Raw genomic sequence first — 15,012 nt, 5'->3', positions numbered from 1 at the left:
GGACCCAGGCGAGTGGTCTGCCCAAGAAAGAACTTTCCCACCTTTATAGCACTATCGCCACCTCCCAGTCCAGAGGGGAGGGACGAGGCATACAATCTGACCCTAACCTTTTGGTCGGGTGACCTTCAATAGTCGGCCTCTGCCTCCTCAGGGACAATGCATCCTATTAATATTACAACCAAACAATGTAAAAAAATATTCTTTAGAGACATGGTGATTAATTACTTTTACACAAATCAGCACTTTTAGTTTCCTTTTACACCATGTTATCGGGTAGACCAGAGGCACATTGTTCTCCCCTTAAGGGTTAATTTGCCCAACACGCAGGTAGACCTTCAAAACAGGACAGACCCACAAATTCCTAACTGTTAGCCATCTCCTTGCCGTACCAATTTTTCAGACCCACACATCTCATCCATACACTTACCTATACACTCCACCCCGACTCTGGTATAGCCGATTACAGATTCCTGAAAGCAATTACAGCAGCACACATTGACTTAAGCACATGCAAAATAACTACTATAACGACTAATATTATTACCATCCATATTACCCATTGCAGTATCTTATATTGGATGCCCCCAAAGGCGTTAAATAACCAGGAAAAGGGTCCCCACTCCACAGAAGGAGGTCTGCAGTGTTGGCCCAAAGCGGTCAACTTAGCTGATTCTATTTGAATATGGTTTGCCAAATCGGTAATGTTCTCACTCTCGTCCGGAATGTAAGTACAACATTCTTGACCGATTATGGCACAAGTTCCTCCCTGCTTTGCTAGCAAAAAGTCCGACGTCATCCAATTCTGCAGGGCCACTGTACGGATAGCAACCAACTCAGCATTAACCTTCTGAAACATGTTACTAGTCTGGGCTAAAGCTAGGGCAGTTTCATTGGCTAATTTTTCCATCACATCAGTTGAATGAATCACCTCTCGGGAAATATGGGCGGTACCGTAAAAAGGAAACAACATAAGCCAGAAACGCTCAGATTCGGTAATGTGCTTACGAGGGTCACGAGGGTACCTTGCTTTCATATATAGATGGTCTGTGAGAGAATACAAATGATGATGGTAAGGTACAGCATAAGCAAGGTAACAACAACCTTTCCAAGCATGGGGTAGTCAAGGGTAAGCATTCGGGAATTATAGTAGTGATCCCAGTACACAAACTAATTTCCAACTGTATTTGACCTCTATATTTACAGATACACTAAAAAACCTCGTATGTGAGGGGATACCTTAAATGTAGGGGGCATCTTAGTCATATCATATAGGGGCAAAAAACACCCTTTGAAAACAGTGGCTTGGCATATCCCTTTTATCAGAATCTGTACTATACTTGGGTCAACCACATGTTCCCCAACAACTGTATCTGACGTAGTGGTGAGGACCGTAGTTATCCTAGAGTAGTTATTAAATGCTTCCTCAGCCATGAAGAGTATTTGGATCATGATGGTCCCTACAATGCATGCAACGGTCCCATTGAACACACCCAACACTTTGACACATTCAATCGTACAGCACATTCATAACTCATTCTCAAAAACATATTTCAATGCCTGATACTATCATCAAAGTCCTCAATCCTTCAATGCGGTCGCACCATCCAGACTTCCTTCTCCCAAACCATTTGACGGAGGAGAACAGCAGGGGGAATCCGCGACTCCGGACGGTGACCCATAGACCAAGGGTGTTTTCCTTTCGCCTTAGACAGAGCATCTGTATCACTCATTGAATTCGGAGATTGCCTATATTGATCGCGTAAGGTTGCCCTGTTTGGGGGCTACTATTTCCCCCTTCCGTTGTTCCCCTCTTAGCCCTGTCACCCATACCTTTCTAGCTACCTCACTTATCTCACTCATGGGAGCCCCCTCTAAAGCCACAGGATAAATCTGAATCAAACAGGAAATAGGGGAACGCCCCATTTGTGGTCGATTGTTCAGAACATTCGTTGCTTGTTGCAGCACTGAATGCCATCTCTTCATAGTGTGGGTGGGGGTCATCAATCCAATCTGTTGCTTCAAAAGTCCATTTAGTCGTTCAATCAAGCCAGTGAGACTGGATCCACTCTCTCCTTGTATTCACTGAGTATCACCCGAGGGTCGCAGAGCAGCGGCCTTCCACCGTTGGCGCCCTGACACCCAATGGCTTGAGCCATCCGTAAACTAGGCGCTAGCCTTTTCATCCGATGTCAATTCCTCGTACAGCCGGCCCCATCAAATGGGGAAGGGTTCGAGACGGGGAACCGCCTTCTCTTCCTCGGTTCCAGCTGTCATAGGTAATTTGGCTACTTGTTCATGAAGACAGCTGAGTCCTTCGGGTCTTTTAGCAGCCCGGTCCTGTTTATACCATTTCCACTTCACTATGGATGACTGCTGTGCACGCCCCTGTCTCACCTTCGTATCTGTGGCCAGCACAAAGGACATAAAAGGCAAATCGGGTCACAACACCGTGTGGTCCGATCCCGTGATGGACTCCGTTTCCACCAGGGCCCAGTAACAAGCCAGGAGCTGTCGTTCAAACGGGGTGTGTCGTTTAGCAGCCTCCGGCTTAGTGCGTGACCAGAACCCTAGGGGCACCCTCCTTCCATTCTGCAGTTGCTACAGACTCCATACGGCCACGTTATCCTGAACAGACACTTGTAATTCATACGGGGCCCCCCGGTCCTGAGGTGAAAGGGAATGAGCCTGTTCATCTGCCATTTTGGCCAGCTCGAATGTTTACTTTTACTCATCTGCCCGTGTGAATTCGCTCTTCTTACGAGTTGACAGTGTATAATGGTTTCAGTAGGAGAGTCAAATGGGGAATATGTCTTCTCCAATATCCCAATAACGCCACAAAGCGCTAAGCTTCTTGCTTATTAGTGGGGGTAGCTGTGGCTTGAATTTTATTTCGTACCATTTCCGGTATAACCCTCTCCCCAGCATGCCAGTGGCTCCCCAGAAACGTCACGGATTGACTGAGACCTTGAACTTTATCTTCATTCACGCCCATCCCCTCTCTCACGCACACTGTAACAGGGACCCCAGTGCCTCTGCGACACTGTCCTCGTCAGGTCCCTGTGACATAACATCATTGATACATAGTCATAGTCATAGTAGTAGTCATAGTCATAGTCATACTTAATTGATCCCAGAGAAACTGGTTTTCGTTACAGCTGCACCATAAAAAAAATAAATAGTGATAATAACCATAAATAGGTAAATAGTAATATGTAAATTATTCCAGGAATTACACACAGTGGTGTATTCTGACGTTAGGGGGCAGTGTGCAGGTCTCCAAATCACGTGCCACTATCCCGTGGCATAAGGTAGGACTATGAACATATCCCTGTGGCAAACGAATAAAGGTATATTGCCGACCGTTCCAGGTGAAAGCAAACTGCTCCTGTGATTCCTCCTCCAAGGGGATCGAAAAGAAGGTGCTGGCCAGATCAATAACAGCGTACCATCGACCATCTGCCTCATCTGAAATATCACCTACCAGCGTCACTATGTCAGGCACAGCAGAACTCAACGGGGAAGAGTATCGATTCAATCGTCGATAGTCAACAGTCATTCGCCAGGACCCGTCTGGTTTCTTTACCGGCCAGACCGGGCTATTGTATGGGGATGTGGCAGGTCGAATAACCCCAGCTTGCTCCAAGGAGGCAATAGTATCAGTTATTTCCTTGTGACCTCCCGGGATCCGGTATTGTGGAACCGACACTTTCTGCGTCGGTGGAGGGATAAACACTTAGCCCTTCCGACTACCACCCGAATGCTCCGGATCCCAAACCTGAAGGTCCCTTTCGAGGTCTTCACTTGCATTCCCCGTAACACATTCATTCCTAAAATACACTCTGTGGTCACAGCAATCAGGAAAGATACAGAACGCGGGACGTTTTTGTTAATCATTACTCGCACTAATCATTACTGCTCCTCCTGCCTCCTCACTCTACCCATCGTACTTCCCGGGCCTCAGTAAGGGCACAACCCATCCCTTCAATATTTCACTCCGGTTCCCTCCACTTGTCGGGATCACCGGGATCACAGTATGTTCTGCTCCCGTATCCACCAGAACAACAAACCGTTGATCATTTCCCTTAGCCCAGTGGACCACTATAGGTACATACGGTCTAGGGTACCACCCACCCCTGGGTTCACATCGAATTGATCTTATATATCGAGGGAACCCGGTCACCCCCCTAGGTCCGGGAGGGGTTGGGAGACTGCCATTTCACGGTCTCCTCCCGTATGGTCTTTTTCACTACGTCCTGCAATTCAGTTTACGATGGGTAGAGTGAGGAGGCAGAAGGAGAAGAAAGGGCAGCCGGCATCTTCCCAGCTTTCATGTGCTCATAATACATAGCATACAATACACTAGTCGGTACAAAGTCAATCTTCTCCTTACTGACGCCTGCTTTCAAAAGGGTAGTGAACATCTCCCTGCGCATCAGGGCAGGTTTCCTAGTTCTATTGGTACAATTAGTGCCTTCCCCTCCAACATTCGTTAGCCATGTCGAACGGACTCGGGGTTTTACCACCTGCAAGTCCGAAAAGTTCACCAAGCCATTAATCGCGCCCTCCACATCCTCCTGAACTAAGGGCCCCAATAATGCAAGAACCACATCCTGGACAGATGGGGCGACTGACCGCACCAATCTCGAGGACATCCCTCCGGTGAATTCCTCTTGGTCGGGACACCGACCTAGTCGCCACTGTGTGTCCCAGTCCCCATACATCCTATTGACCAGGGCCTGTTATCTTAAGCAGTGAATGCCTTCAGCGGCAGTCTCCCAGTCCCTCTGTATCTATGAATCCCAATCAAGAGGGTGCAGGAATACCTTCCTAACAGCCTCCAACACTTGAAAAAAGAACCTATCTGCACGGGGAAATTGGCGTAACTCAGTATTAATACGGGGATAAAGATCCTAGCCTTGCTAATTCTTCAGGATAAAAAGTTATAACAGCACCTCCATCGTCCCACAAGCAGAGTGACCATTCCGCTAGCCATTCCCCAGACCTTCATTTAAAACAGACAGCCATCTCAGGTAGCTCCTTATCATTTATGTTAAACATGACACCAGTAGCTGGCGACTTTGCGCATGCTCTCCCGAGCAAACTGCCCTCTCCACTATCCTATACCCGAGAAACCCTTCTAAACCTGCAATATAACAATATAACCATACAATAGTTACAGCACAGAAACAGGCCATCTCAGCCCTTCTAGTCCATGCCGAGCTCTTACTCTCACCTAGTCCCACCTACCTGCACTCAGCCCATAACCCTCCATTCCTTTCCTGTCCATACATCTATCCAATTTAACTTTAAACGACAATATCGAACCTGCTGCAACCACTTCTGCTGGAAGCTCATTCCACACAGCCACCACTCTCTGAGTAAAGAAGTTCCCCCTCATGTTACCCCTAAACTTTTGTCCTTTAACTCTCAACTCATGTCCTCTTGTTTGAATCTTCCCCAATCTCAATGGAAAAAGCCTATCCACGTCAACTTTATCAATCCCCCTCATGATTTTAAACATCTCTATCAAGTCCCCCCTCAACCTTCTATGCTCCAAAGGATAAAGATCCCTGAGGCACACCGCTACACACCGTCCTCCAATCTGACACACAGTTATCCACCACTACTCTCTGGTGTCTCCCATCCAGCCACTGCTGAATCCATTTTGCTACTTCCATATTAATGCCTAGTGATTGAACCTTCCTAACTAACCTTCCATATGGAACCTTGTCAAAGGCCTTACTGAAGTCCATATAGACAACATCTACTGCTTTACCCTCGTAAACTTTCTTAGTAACCTCATCAAAAAATTCAATAAGATTTGTCAAACATGACCTTCCACGCACAAATACATGTTGACTGTTCCTAATCAGACCCTGTCTATCCAGATAATTATATATACCATCCCCAAGAATACTTTCTATCAATTTACCCACCACTGACGTCAAACTCACAGGCTGATAATTGCCAGGTTTACTCTTAGAACCCTTTTTAAACAATGGAACCACATGAGCAATACGCCAATCCTCCCGCATCATCCGAATTTCTAATGACATTTAAATATTTCTATTAGTGCCCCTGCTATTTCCACACTAACTTCCCTCAAGGTCCTAGGGAATATCTTGTCTGGACCCGAAGACTTATCCACTTTTATATTCCTTAAAAGCACCAGTACTTCCTCTTCTTTAATCATCATACCTTCCATAACTACCCTTCTTGTTTCCTTTACCCTACATAATTCAATATCCTTCTCCTTAGTGAATACCGAAGAAAAGAAATTGTTCAAAATCTCCTCCATCTCTTTTGACTCCGCGCATAGCCATCCACTCTGATTCTCTAAGGGACCAATTTTATCCTTCACTATCCTTTTGCCACTAACAAAACTGTAGAAACCCTTTGGATTTATTTTCACTTTACTTGCCAAAGCAGCCTTGTATTTTCTTTTAGCTTTTCTAATTTCTTTCTTAAGATTCTTTTTACAGTCTTTATATTCTTTGAGTACCTCATTAACTCCAAGCTGCCTATATTTATTGAAGATCCCTCTCTTTTTCTGAACCAAGTTTCCAATATCTCTTGAAAACCATGGCTCTATCAAACTTTTAACCTTTCCTTTCAACCTAACAGGAACCCTCAAAATGTCACCTTTAAATGACCTCCATTTCTCTGTTACATCCTTCCATAAAACAAATTACCCCAATCCACTCCTTATAAATCCTTTCACATCTCCTCAAAGTTAGCCTTTCTCCAGTCAAAAATCTCAATCCTAGATCCAGTCCTATCGTTCTCCATAATTATACTGAAACTAATGGTATTGTGATTATTGGACCCGAAGTGCTCCCCAACACATACCTCCATCATCTGCCCTATCTCATTCCCTAATAGGAGATCCAACACTGCCCCTTCTCTAGTTGGTACCTCTATGTATTGCTCCAAAAAACTATCTTGTACACATTTGACAAACTCCAAACCATCCAGCCCTGTTACAGAATGGGCTTTCCACTCTATGTTTGGAAAATTAAAATCTCCCACAATCACAACCTTGTGCTTACTAAAACTATCTGCTATCTCTAACTACCTTTTCAGTCGAAGCAAGTAGCCGAAGAAGTGAGCGGAAGAATTTCGGGTCGAAAAAGTCGTATTGTTTTAAAAGAACTGCTCGGGGAGAAGGGTCTGTACTGCGCAGGTATGTAACGTAGTGCGCCAAGGTTTGAAAAGCAGACCACCATATACAGCAGCCATCGTTGTAGCGGCCATCGTTGGAGTGGACTGAGTCAGAGTGGGGCGGCTTTGGCTCAAACAGGCTTCGGCGAGAACAGGCACAGGCCAGGGTAGGTTCTGGTAAGTTGTTTGTTCAGATTGTTTAGAGTAGTGAGAATGCCAGGCAGGATGTTGGAATGCTCCTCTTGCAGGATGTGCGAAGTTAGGGAGCCCTCCAGTGTCCCTGACAACGACACCTGCAAGAAGTGCATCCAGCTGCAGCTCCTGACAAACCGTGTTAGGGAACTGGAGCAGGAGCTGGATGACCTGCGGATCATTCGGGAGAATGAGGAGATTATAGATCGTAGCTACAGGGAGGTAGTTACGCCAAAGGAGCACGGCACAGGAAATTGGGTCACTGTCACGTGAGGGAAGAGGAAAGGTCAGGCAGAGCAGGGATCCCCTGTGGCCATTCCCCTCAGCAACAAGTATACTGCATTGGATACTGTTGGGGGGATGACTTACCTGGGACTAGGTTCTGTGGTCGTGACAGAGAATCCAGGATGGTTTGTTGCCTCCCGGGTGCCAAGGTCGAGGATGTCTCTGATCAATTGCATGTCATTCTGAAGTGGGAGGGTGACCAGTGTGATGAGAATACACATAAAATTAAGATGTTTGCTGGCCTGGGTTAGCATCAGTGACATCAGCAAGTGGTCTGCCACCTGCCCTCAGGGGAAGGAGAGATAAGGAACAATGGAGCAGCGTCTGGAGATGTGTAATGAAGGGACGTGGGAGAGAGAGAGCTGTCTGGAGCGGCTCCCCCTTTGAACCCTGAACTGTTTGAAGTGATAGACAGGCGATACCCCAGCAGGGGGATAAAAAGGGACAGGTTCGCTAAGGCAGGACACACACACGCCACCCGAGGTAACGAGACCCTGGAAGCGGTACGCTTCTCACGAGTCGGTGAGAGGTACCAGACAACGGCCAGGGTGGAAAGGCACGATCATCGGGAACCCGGTGTGTGTCTGCCCTTGCCTGGGTGCCGGGTTCACTACAGAGAATCGACCGCATCTGGAGGAGGGGTCACAGTCGGTGACCTCAGGTGACATCACCAAAGACCCGCCCAAAAAGTTGCTCGTGAGCCATCTCGCCGGTCTGTGAGTGAAGCCGTTCTGAATGATCAGTTGTTCCTGTTCTATCTCTCTCTTCCCCCACCTTGTCCATCGCCATGGCAACGATTACTGAGAACTGAACTACTAACTGGACTGAACTTTGAGTCACTTTGAAATTTGGTCATTTACCCCTAGACAACGATAGAGCTTGATTGATGCTGTTATCTTAATTCTGTGCACATGTGTGGTTATCATTGCTGAACTGTAGCATTTATTATCCTTTCGATTACTGTGTTGCTTGTTTCTTTAATAAAACTTTCTTAGTTCTAGTAATCCAGACTCCAACTGAGTGATCCATTTCTGCTGGTTTGGCAACCCAGTTACGGGGTACGTAACATAAGTGGGGTTCTCATCCGCGATTTTGAACGCTAAATTTGGGACGGAGTAAATTGATTGAGTTAAAATTCCCGAAAGAAAGAAAAGACAAACAGCAGAAATGGAGGCTGAGGAATTTATAAAGGCACAGACCTTGGAGGCATTAGAGGATGCCAGGAAATCGGAATTGGTAGCTGTGGCCAAACGGTTGAATCTTGCTAAGGTGAAGTCGACAATGAGGAGAGAGGAGATACACAGAGCTATTGTAGAGCACTATGCATCTAAAGGTGTGTTTCCCCAAGGTGAGCTGTGGGTGGTGTCTATTGAAAAACCTGCTGGAGACGCGGTACAGGTACAGCTTGAAAAACTGAGACTCGAGCACGAGTTCCGGGTACGGCAGTTAGAACACGAAGAGAAGCAGTTAGAAAGGCAGGAGAGAGAGTTAGAAAGATGGGAGAAAGAGAAAGAGGTAGAAAGGCAAGAGAGAGAAAGACAGTTGGAGAGAGAAGAGAAAGAGAGGGACAGACAGTTGGAGAGAGAACAGAGAGAGAGGGACAGACAGTTGGAGAGAGAGGAGAAACAGAGGGAAAGGGGATTTGAGCTGGAGAAGTTAAAGATAAGGGCCGAGCAGGGGCTCGTGCCGAACCAAGGTGGAGGGTTCCGGGCGACCCAGGAGGTTAGGCTGGTTCCCCCATTTGACGATACCGATGTGGATCGGTACTTCCTCCACTTCGAAAAAGTGGCTATGTCAGGACTGGCCGAGGGATAAGTGGGTTGTTTTACTTCAGAGTGTACTGAAAGGGAAGGCCCAAGAAGCTTACTCAGCTTTGTCCGCGGAAGATGCCCAGAGGTATGAGGTGGTGAAAGAGGCCATCCTCAGGATTTATGAGTTGGTCCCGGAGGCATACCGGCAGAGGTTCCGGAATGCGAGGAAACAGTGGGACCGCACGTATTTGGAGTTTGCCCGTGAGATGCAGACATATTGTGAGCGTTGGTGCGCCTCGAAGGGGGTAGAGGGGGATTATGACAGACTGCTGCAGCTGATTCTGATTGAGCAGTTTAAAGGTTGTGTCCCTGAGGGTATGAGACCCTACCTCGATGAGAAAGAGGCAGCCACGTTAGCCGCAACTGCTAAGTTAGCGGATGAGTATGCGTTGACGCATAAAATGAAGTTTGCCCCGAGTAAAGGCTACCAGAAGGGTAGTCAGGACGGCGGGGAGAGTCCGCCGGAAAAGTCAGAAAGTAAGCCGGGGACTAGTGAAAAGGATAAGGTAGACCGGGAGCAGTCTGGTCGGAAGTCTCCTGGGGTCGTCTGTTATAATTGTGGGAAAGTCGGACACTTTGCGTCCAGGTGCTTTGCCCCAAGGAAGGAGACGGGGAAAGGAAAAGCGGAAATTTTGAATGGCTGTATTGAGCTGTTAAGCGAACCGCTAGGGAAGGACAGGTCTGAAAAAGTCCAGGAAGGGCGCGAGAGGTTTATCTCGGCCGGATTGGTGTCAGTGAAGGAGAGGTTAAAACCAGTTCCAGTGCGGATCTGGAGAGACACGGGAGCGTGTCAGTCACTGATACTGAAGAGTGTATTAGAGTTTAGCTCAGAGACCCAGACTGGGGAGGTAGAGGTCAAAGGTGTTGGGGAAGGGACAGAGTCAGTCCCTTTGCACCAGATACACTTACAGAGCAACCTGGTCTCTGGACTAGTCACGATCGGGGTGAGGTCCGAATTACCGATGAAAGACATGGAAGTCTTGCTCGGTAATGACATCGCCGGAGGAATCGTGTTCCCAGTCGTGAGATTGACAGGTCAGCCTGCCAGCATTGAGGCCCCGCCCATGGACTCACAGGTTTATCACGGGCCCGCGATGGTGAATTTAGCTGAAACATTTCTGCCAACATTGTATGAGACAGGGTGTAGTGAGATAAGAGGTAGTGAGGGAGCTGGGACGGACGTAGCAGTAGCCAGGAAAGAATTTGTGCAGACGCAGGAGCGAGACGAGGGTCTGATGGTTTTGGCAGAGACAGCTCTGACACAGCTTTAACAAGGGAACTAGTAGGCTATTGTGTAGCGGAGGAAGTGCTAAGGAAGAAAGGGAAATCAAGTACAGTACCCGCAGATGAGGAATGGGGGGTGGAGCAAAAGAGTTATGGGGATGAGGTTTTTAACATGGCCCACGAGGTACCCCCCTGTAGACATTTTGCGGTGCTGGAGGAAACAGTTGGTGGAATCATGAAAGAGATTTACCGGCTGCCCAGGGGGAGAAATGTTATTGATCATGACCGATGCGAACTGAGACGGTCACCGGCTTTTGATATGCTAACAAACCTAGTCGGTGTTAGCGTGGAAATCAATGAAGCTAGGGACCCCCTGATAAGAGGAAAAAACCATTTTGAAAAGATTAGGATGGGATCGGTCAGATGGGAGAAGGCTATTGTTTTGGCCAGGTCTACTGATAAGGTCTCTCCCTTAATCCCCGAACAAAGCGAATCTTCAAAAGAAGTCATTAAACAACTCGCACCCGTGTGTTTGATTGTCCCGAGGAAATGCAAAGAACTGGGACGTTGGGTGATTGTGGTTACAATAGGGTAGCCAAGTAAAGAACACACATATATAATGAGTAATTCAGTGACTAAAGGGCTGATGAACACAGAGGTGTGTATTGGCAATTTAATACAGCTGTCTGAAGCCAGCTTGATAGTGAACCTTGAAAAAAATGAATTCGGCCACACGAGGGTCACTTACTTGGGAATTGTGGTGACACAGGGGCAGCTGGCAGCGATGCAGGCTACAGTGCAGGCTATCGCTGATCTCCCAACCCCGACAGACAAGAGGGCCCTCAGAAGGCTTTTGGAGATGGTGGGGTACTGCAGGAAGTTTTGCAATAACTCTGCGGTCAATACCCGTCCCCCTCCTACTAAGCCCTTGTGAGAGAAAACTGAGTCGGAATGGGACGACCCTTGTTATTGTGGTCCGGGACAAAACCAAATGAGAGGTTACATTGGTCGCAATTCATCAGTGTTTTTGGCCACTATGAAGTTTGCTGCGTTGGAGCCTGGTCTAAGGGATTATTAATAACACGTGTAAAAGGAACAGAAAATGTGATGACTGTCTGTCAAGGTGTTGACAGCTTCAAATTCGCTGTGTTAGCCAAATAGCTGTTAAAGATGTATATTTGTGTATGTATCAAATAATGTATTCATGTTTGTAATTTTTACCTCCCGGTAAAAATCCTTAAAGGGGAGAAGTGTGACGAGAATACACATAAAATTAAGATGTTTGCTGGCCTGGGTTAGCATCAGTGACATCAGCAAGTGGTCTGCCACTTGCCCTCAGGGGAAGGAGAGATAAGGAACAATGGAGCAGCGTCTGGAGATATGTAATGAAGGGACATGGGAGAGAGAGAGCTGTCTGGAGCGGCTCCCCCTTTGAACCCTGAACTGTTTTAAGTGATGGACAGGCGATACCCCAGCAGGGGGATAAAAAGGGACCAGTTCACTAAGGCAGGACACACGCCACGAGGTAGCGAGACCCTGGAAGCGGTACGCTTCTCACGAGTCGGTGAGAGGTATCAGACAACGGCCAGGGTGGAAAGGCACGATCAGCGGGAACCCGGTGTGTGTCCGCCCTTGCCTGGGTGCCGGGCTCACTGCAGAGGATCAACCACATCTGGAGGAGGGGTCACAGTCGGTGACCTCAGGTGACATCACCAAGGACCCACCCAAAAAGTAGCTCATGAGCCATCTCGCCGGTCTGTGAGTGAAGCCATGTCTGAATGATGAGTTGTTCCTGTTCTATCTCTCTCTTCCCCCACGTTGTCCATTGCCATGGCAATGATTACTGCGAACTGAACTACTAAACTGGACTGAACTTTGAGTCACTTTGAAATTTGGTCATTTACCCCTAGACAACGATAGAGCTTGATTGATGCTGTTATCTTAATTCTGTGCACATGTGTGTTATCATTGCTGAACTGTTGCATTTATTATCCTTTCGATTACTGTGTTGCTTGTTTCTTTAATAAAACTTTCTTAGTTCTAGTAATCCAGACTCCAACTGAGTGATCCATTTCTGCTGGTTTGGCAACCCAGTTACGGGGTACGTAACACCAGCCAGATGTCGTGGTGCACATAGGCACCAATGACATAGCAAGGAAGAGTGAAGAGGCCCTAGACAGTGAGTATAGAGAGCTTGGTAGGAAGTTGAAAAGCAGGACCTCAAGGATGGTAATCTCAGGATTGCTACCTGTGCTAGGTGCCAGTGAGGGTAGGAATAGGATGCTCTGGAGGAGGAACAAGTGGCTGAGGAACTGGTGCAGGGGGCAGGGTTTCAGATTTCAGGATCATTGGGACCTCTTCTGGGGCAGGTGGGACCTGTACAAGAGAGACAGGTTACACTTGAACCACAGGGGGACCAATATCCTTTCAGGGAGGTTTGTTAGTGCTAATGGGGAGGCTTTAAACTAGATTTGCAGGGGGATGAGAACCAGAGTGCCAGAGCTGACAGTGTGGCTGGGGTGAAAATAAATGATATTGAAAGTTTAAGCAAATCCGCTGATAGAAAGGTTGTGAGTGGTGGTAAAAATCTTCTGAGGTGGATATATTTCAATGCTAGGAGTATTGCGGGGAAGGCGGATGAGTTGAGGGCGTGGATTGACACGTGGAATTATGATGTTGTAGCAATTAGTGAAACTTGGCTACAGGAGGGGCAGGACTGGCAGCTTAATATTCCAGGGTTCCGATGTTTCAGATGTGATCGAGGCAGAGGAATGAAAGGTGGGGGAGTAGCATTGCTTGTTAGGGAAAATATTACAGCAGCGCTCAGGCAGGACAGATTAGAGGGCTTGTCTACTGAGTCCTTATGGGTGGAGCTGAGAAACAGGAAAGGTATGGCCACATTAGTGGGATTGTATTACAGACCACCCAATAGTCAACGAGACTTGGAAGAGCAAATCTGCAGAGAGATAGCAGGCAACTGCAGGGAACATAAAGTTGTGGTGGTAGGGGATTTTAATTTTCCATACATTGATAGGGACTCCCATACTGTTAGGGGTCTAGGTGGTTTAGAGTTTGTAAAATGTGTTCAGGAAAGTTTTCTAAATCAGTATATAGAGGGACCAACTAGAGGGGATGCAATATTCGATCTCCTGTTAGGAAACGAATTAGGGCAAGTGACGGAAGTCTGTGTAGGGGAGCACTTTGGTTCCAGTGATCATAACACCATTAGTTTCAATTTGATCATGGACAAGGATAGATCTGGTCCCAGGGTTGAGGTTCAAAACTGGAAGAAGGCCAAATTTGAAGAAATGAGAAAGGATCTAAAAAGCGTGGATTGGGACAGGTTGTTCCCTGGCAAAGATGTGACTGGTAGGTGGGAAGCCTTCAAAGGGGAAATTTTGAGAGTGCAGAGTTTGTATATTCCTGTCAGGATTAAAGGCAAATTGAATAGGAATAAGGAACCTTGGTTCTCAAGGGATATTGCAACTCTGATAAAGAAGAAGAGGGAGTTGTATGAAATGTATAGGAAACGGGGTAAATCAGGTGCTTGAGGAGTATAAGAAGTGCAAGAAAATACTTCAGAAGGAAATCAGGAAGGCAAAATGAAGATATGAGGTTGCCTTGGCAGTCAAAGTGAAGGATAATCCAAAGAGCTTTTACAAGTATATTAAGAGCAAAAGGATTGTAAGGGATAAAATTGGTCCTCTTGAAGATCAGAGTGGTCGGCTTTGTGCGGAACCAAAGGAAATGGGGGAGATCTTAAATAGGTTTTTTGCGTCTGTATTTACTAAGGAAGCTGGCATGAAATCTATGGAATTGAGGGAATCAAGTAGTGAGACCATGGAAACTGTACAGATTGAAAAGGAGGAAGTGCTTGTTGTCTTGAGGAAAATTAAAGTGGATAAATCCCTGGGACCTGACAGAGTGTTCCTTCGGACCTTGAAGGAGACTAGTGTTGAAATTGCGGGGGCCCTGGCAGAAATATTTAAAATGTCGCTGTCTACGGGTGAAATGCCGGAGGATTGGAGAGTGGCTCATGTTGTTCCGTTGTTTAAAAAAGGATCGAAAAGTAATCCGGGAAATTATAGGCCAGTGAGTTTAACGTCAGTAGTAGGTAAGTTATTGGAGGGAGTACTAAGAGACAGAATCTACAAGCATTTGGATAGACAGGGGCTTATTAGGGAGAGTCAACATGGCTTTGTGCGTGGTAGGTCATGTTTGACCAATCTGTTGGAGTTTTTCGAGGAGGTTACCAGGAAAGTGGATGAAGGGAAGGCAGTGGATATTGTCTACATGGACTTCTGTAAGGCCTTTGACAAGGTCCCGCATGGGAGGTTAG

This window comes from Mobula hypostoma, assembly GCF_963921235.1.
Source record: "Mobula hypostoma chromosome Y unlocalized genomic scaffold, sMobHyp1.1 SUPER_Y_unloc_1, whole genome shotgun sequence".
NCBI lineage: Eukaryota > Metazoa > Chordata > Chondrichthyes > Myliobatiformes > Myliobatidae > Mobula > Mobula hypostoma.
This window is presented reverse-complemented; position numbering follows the sequence as displayed.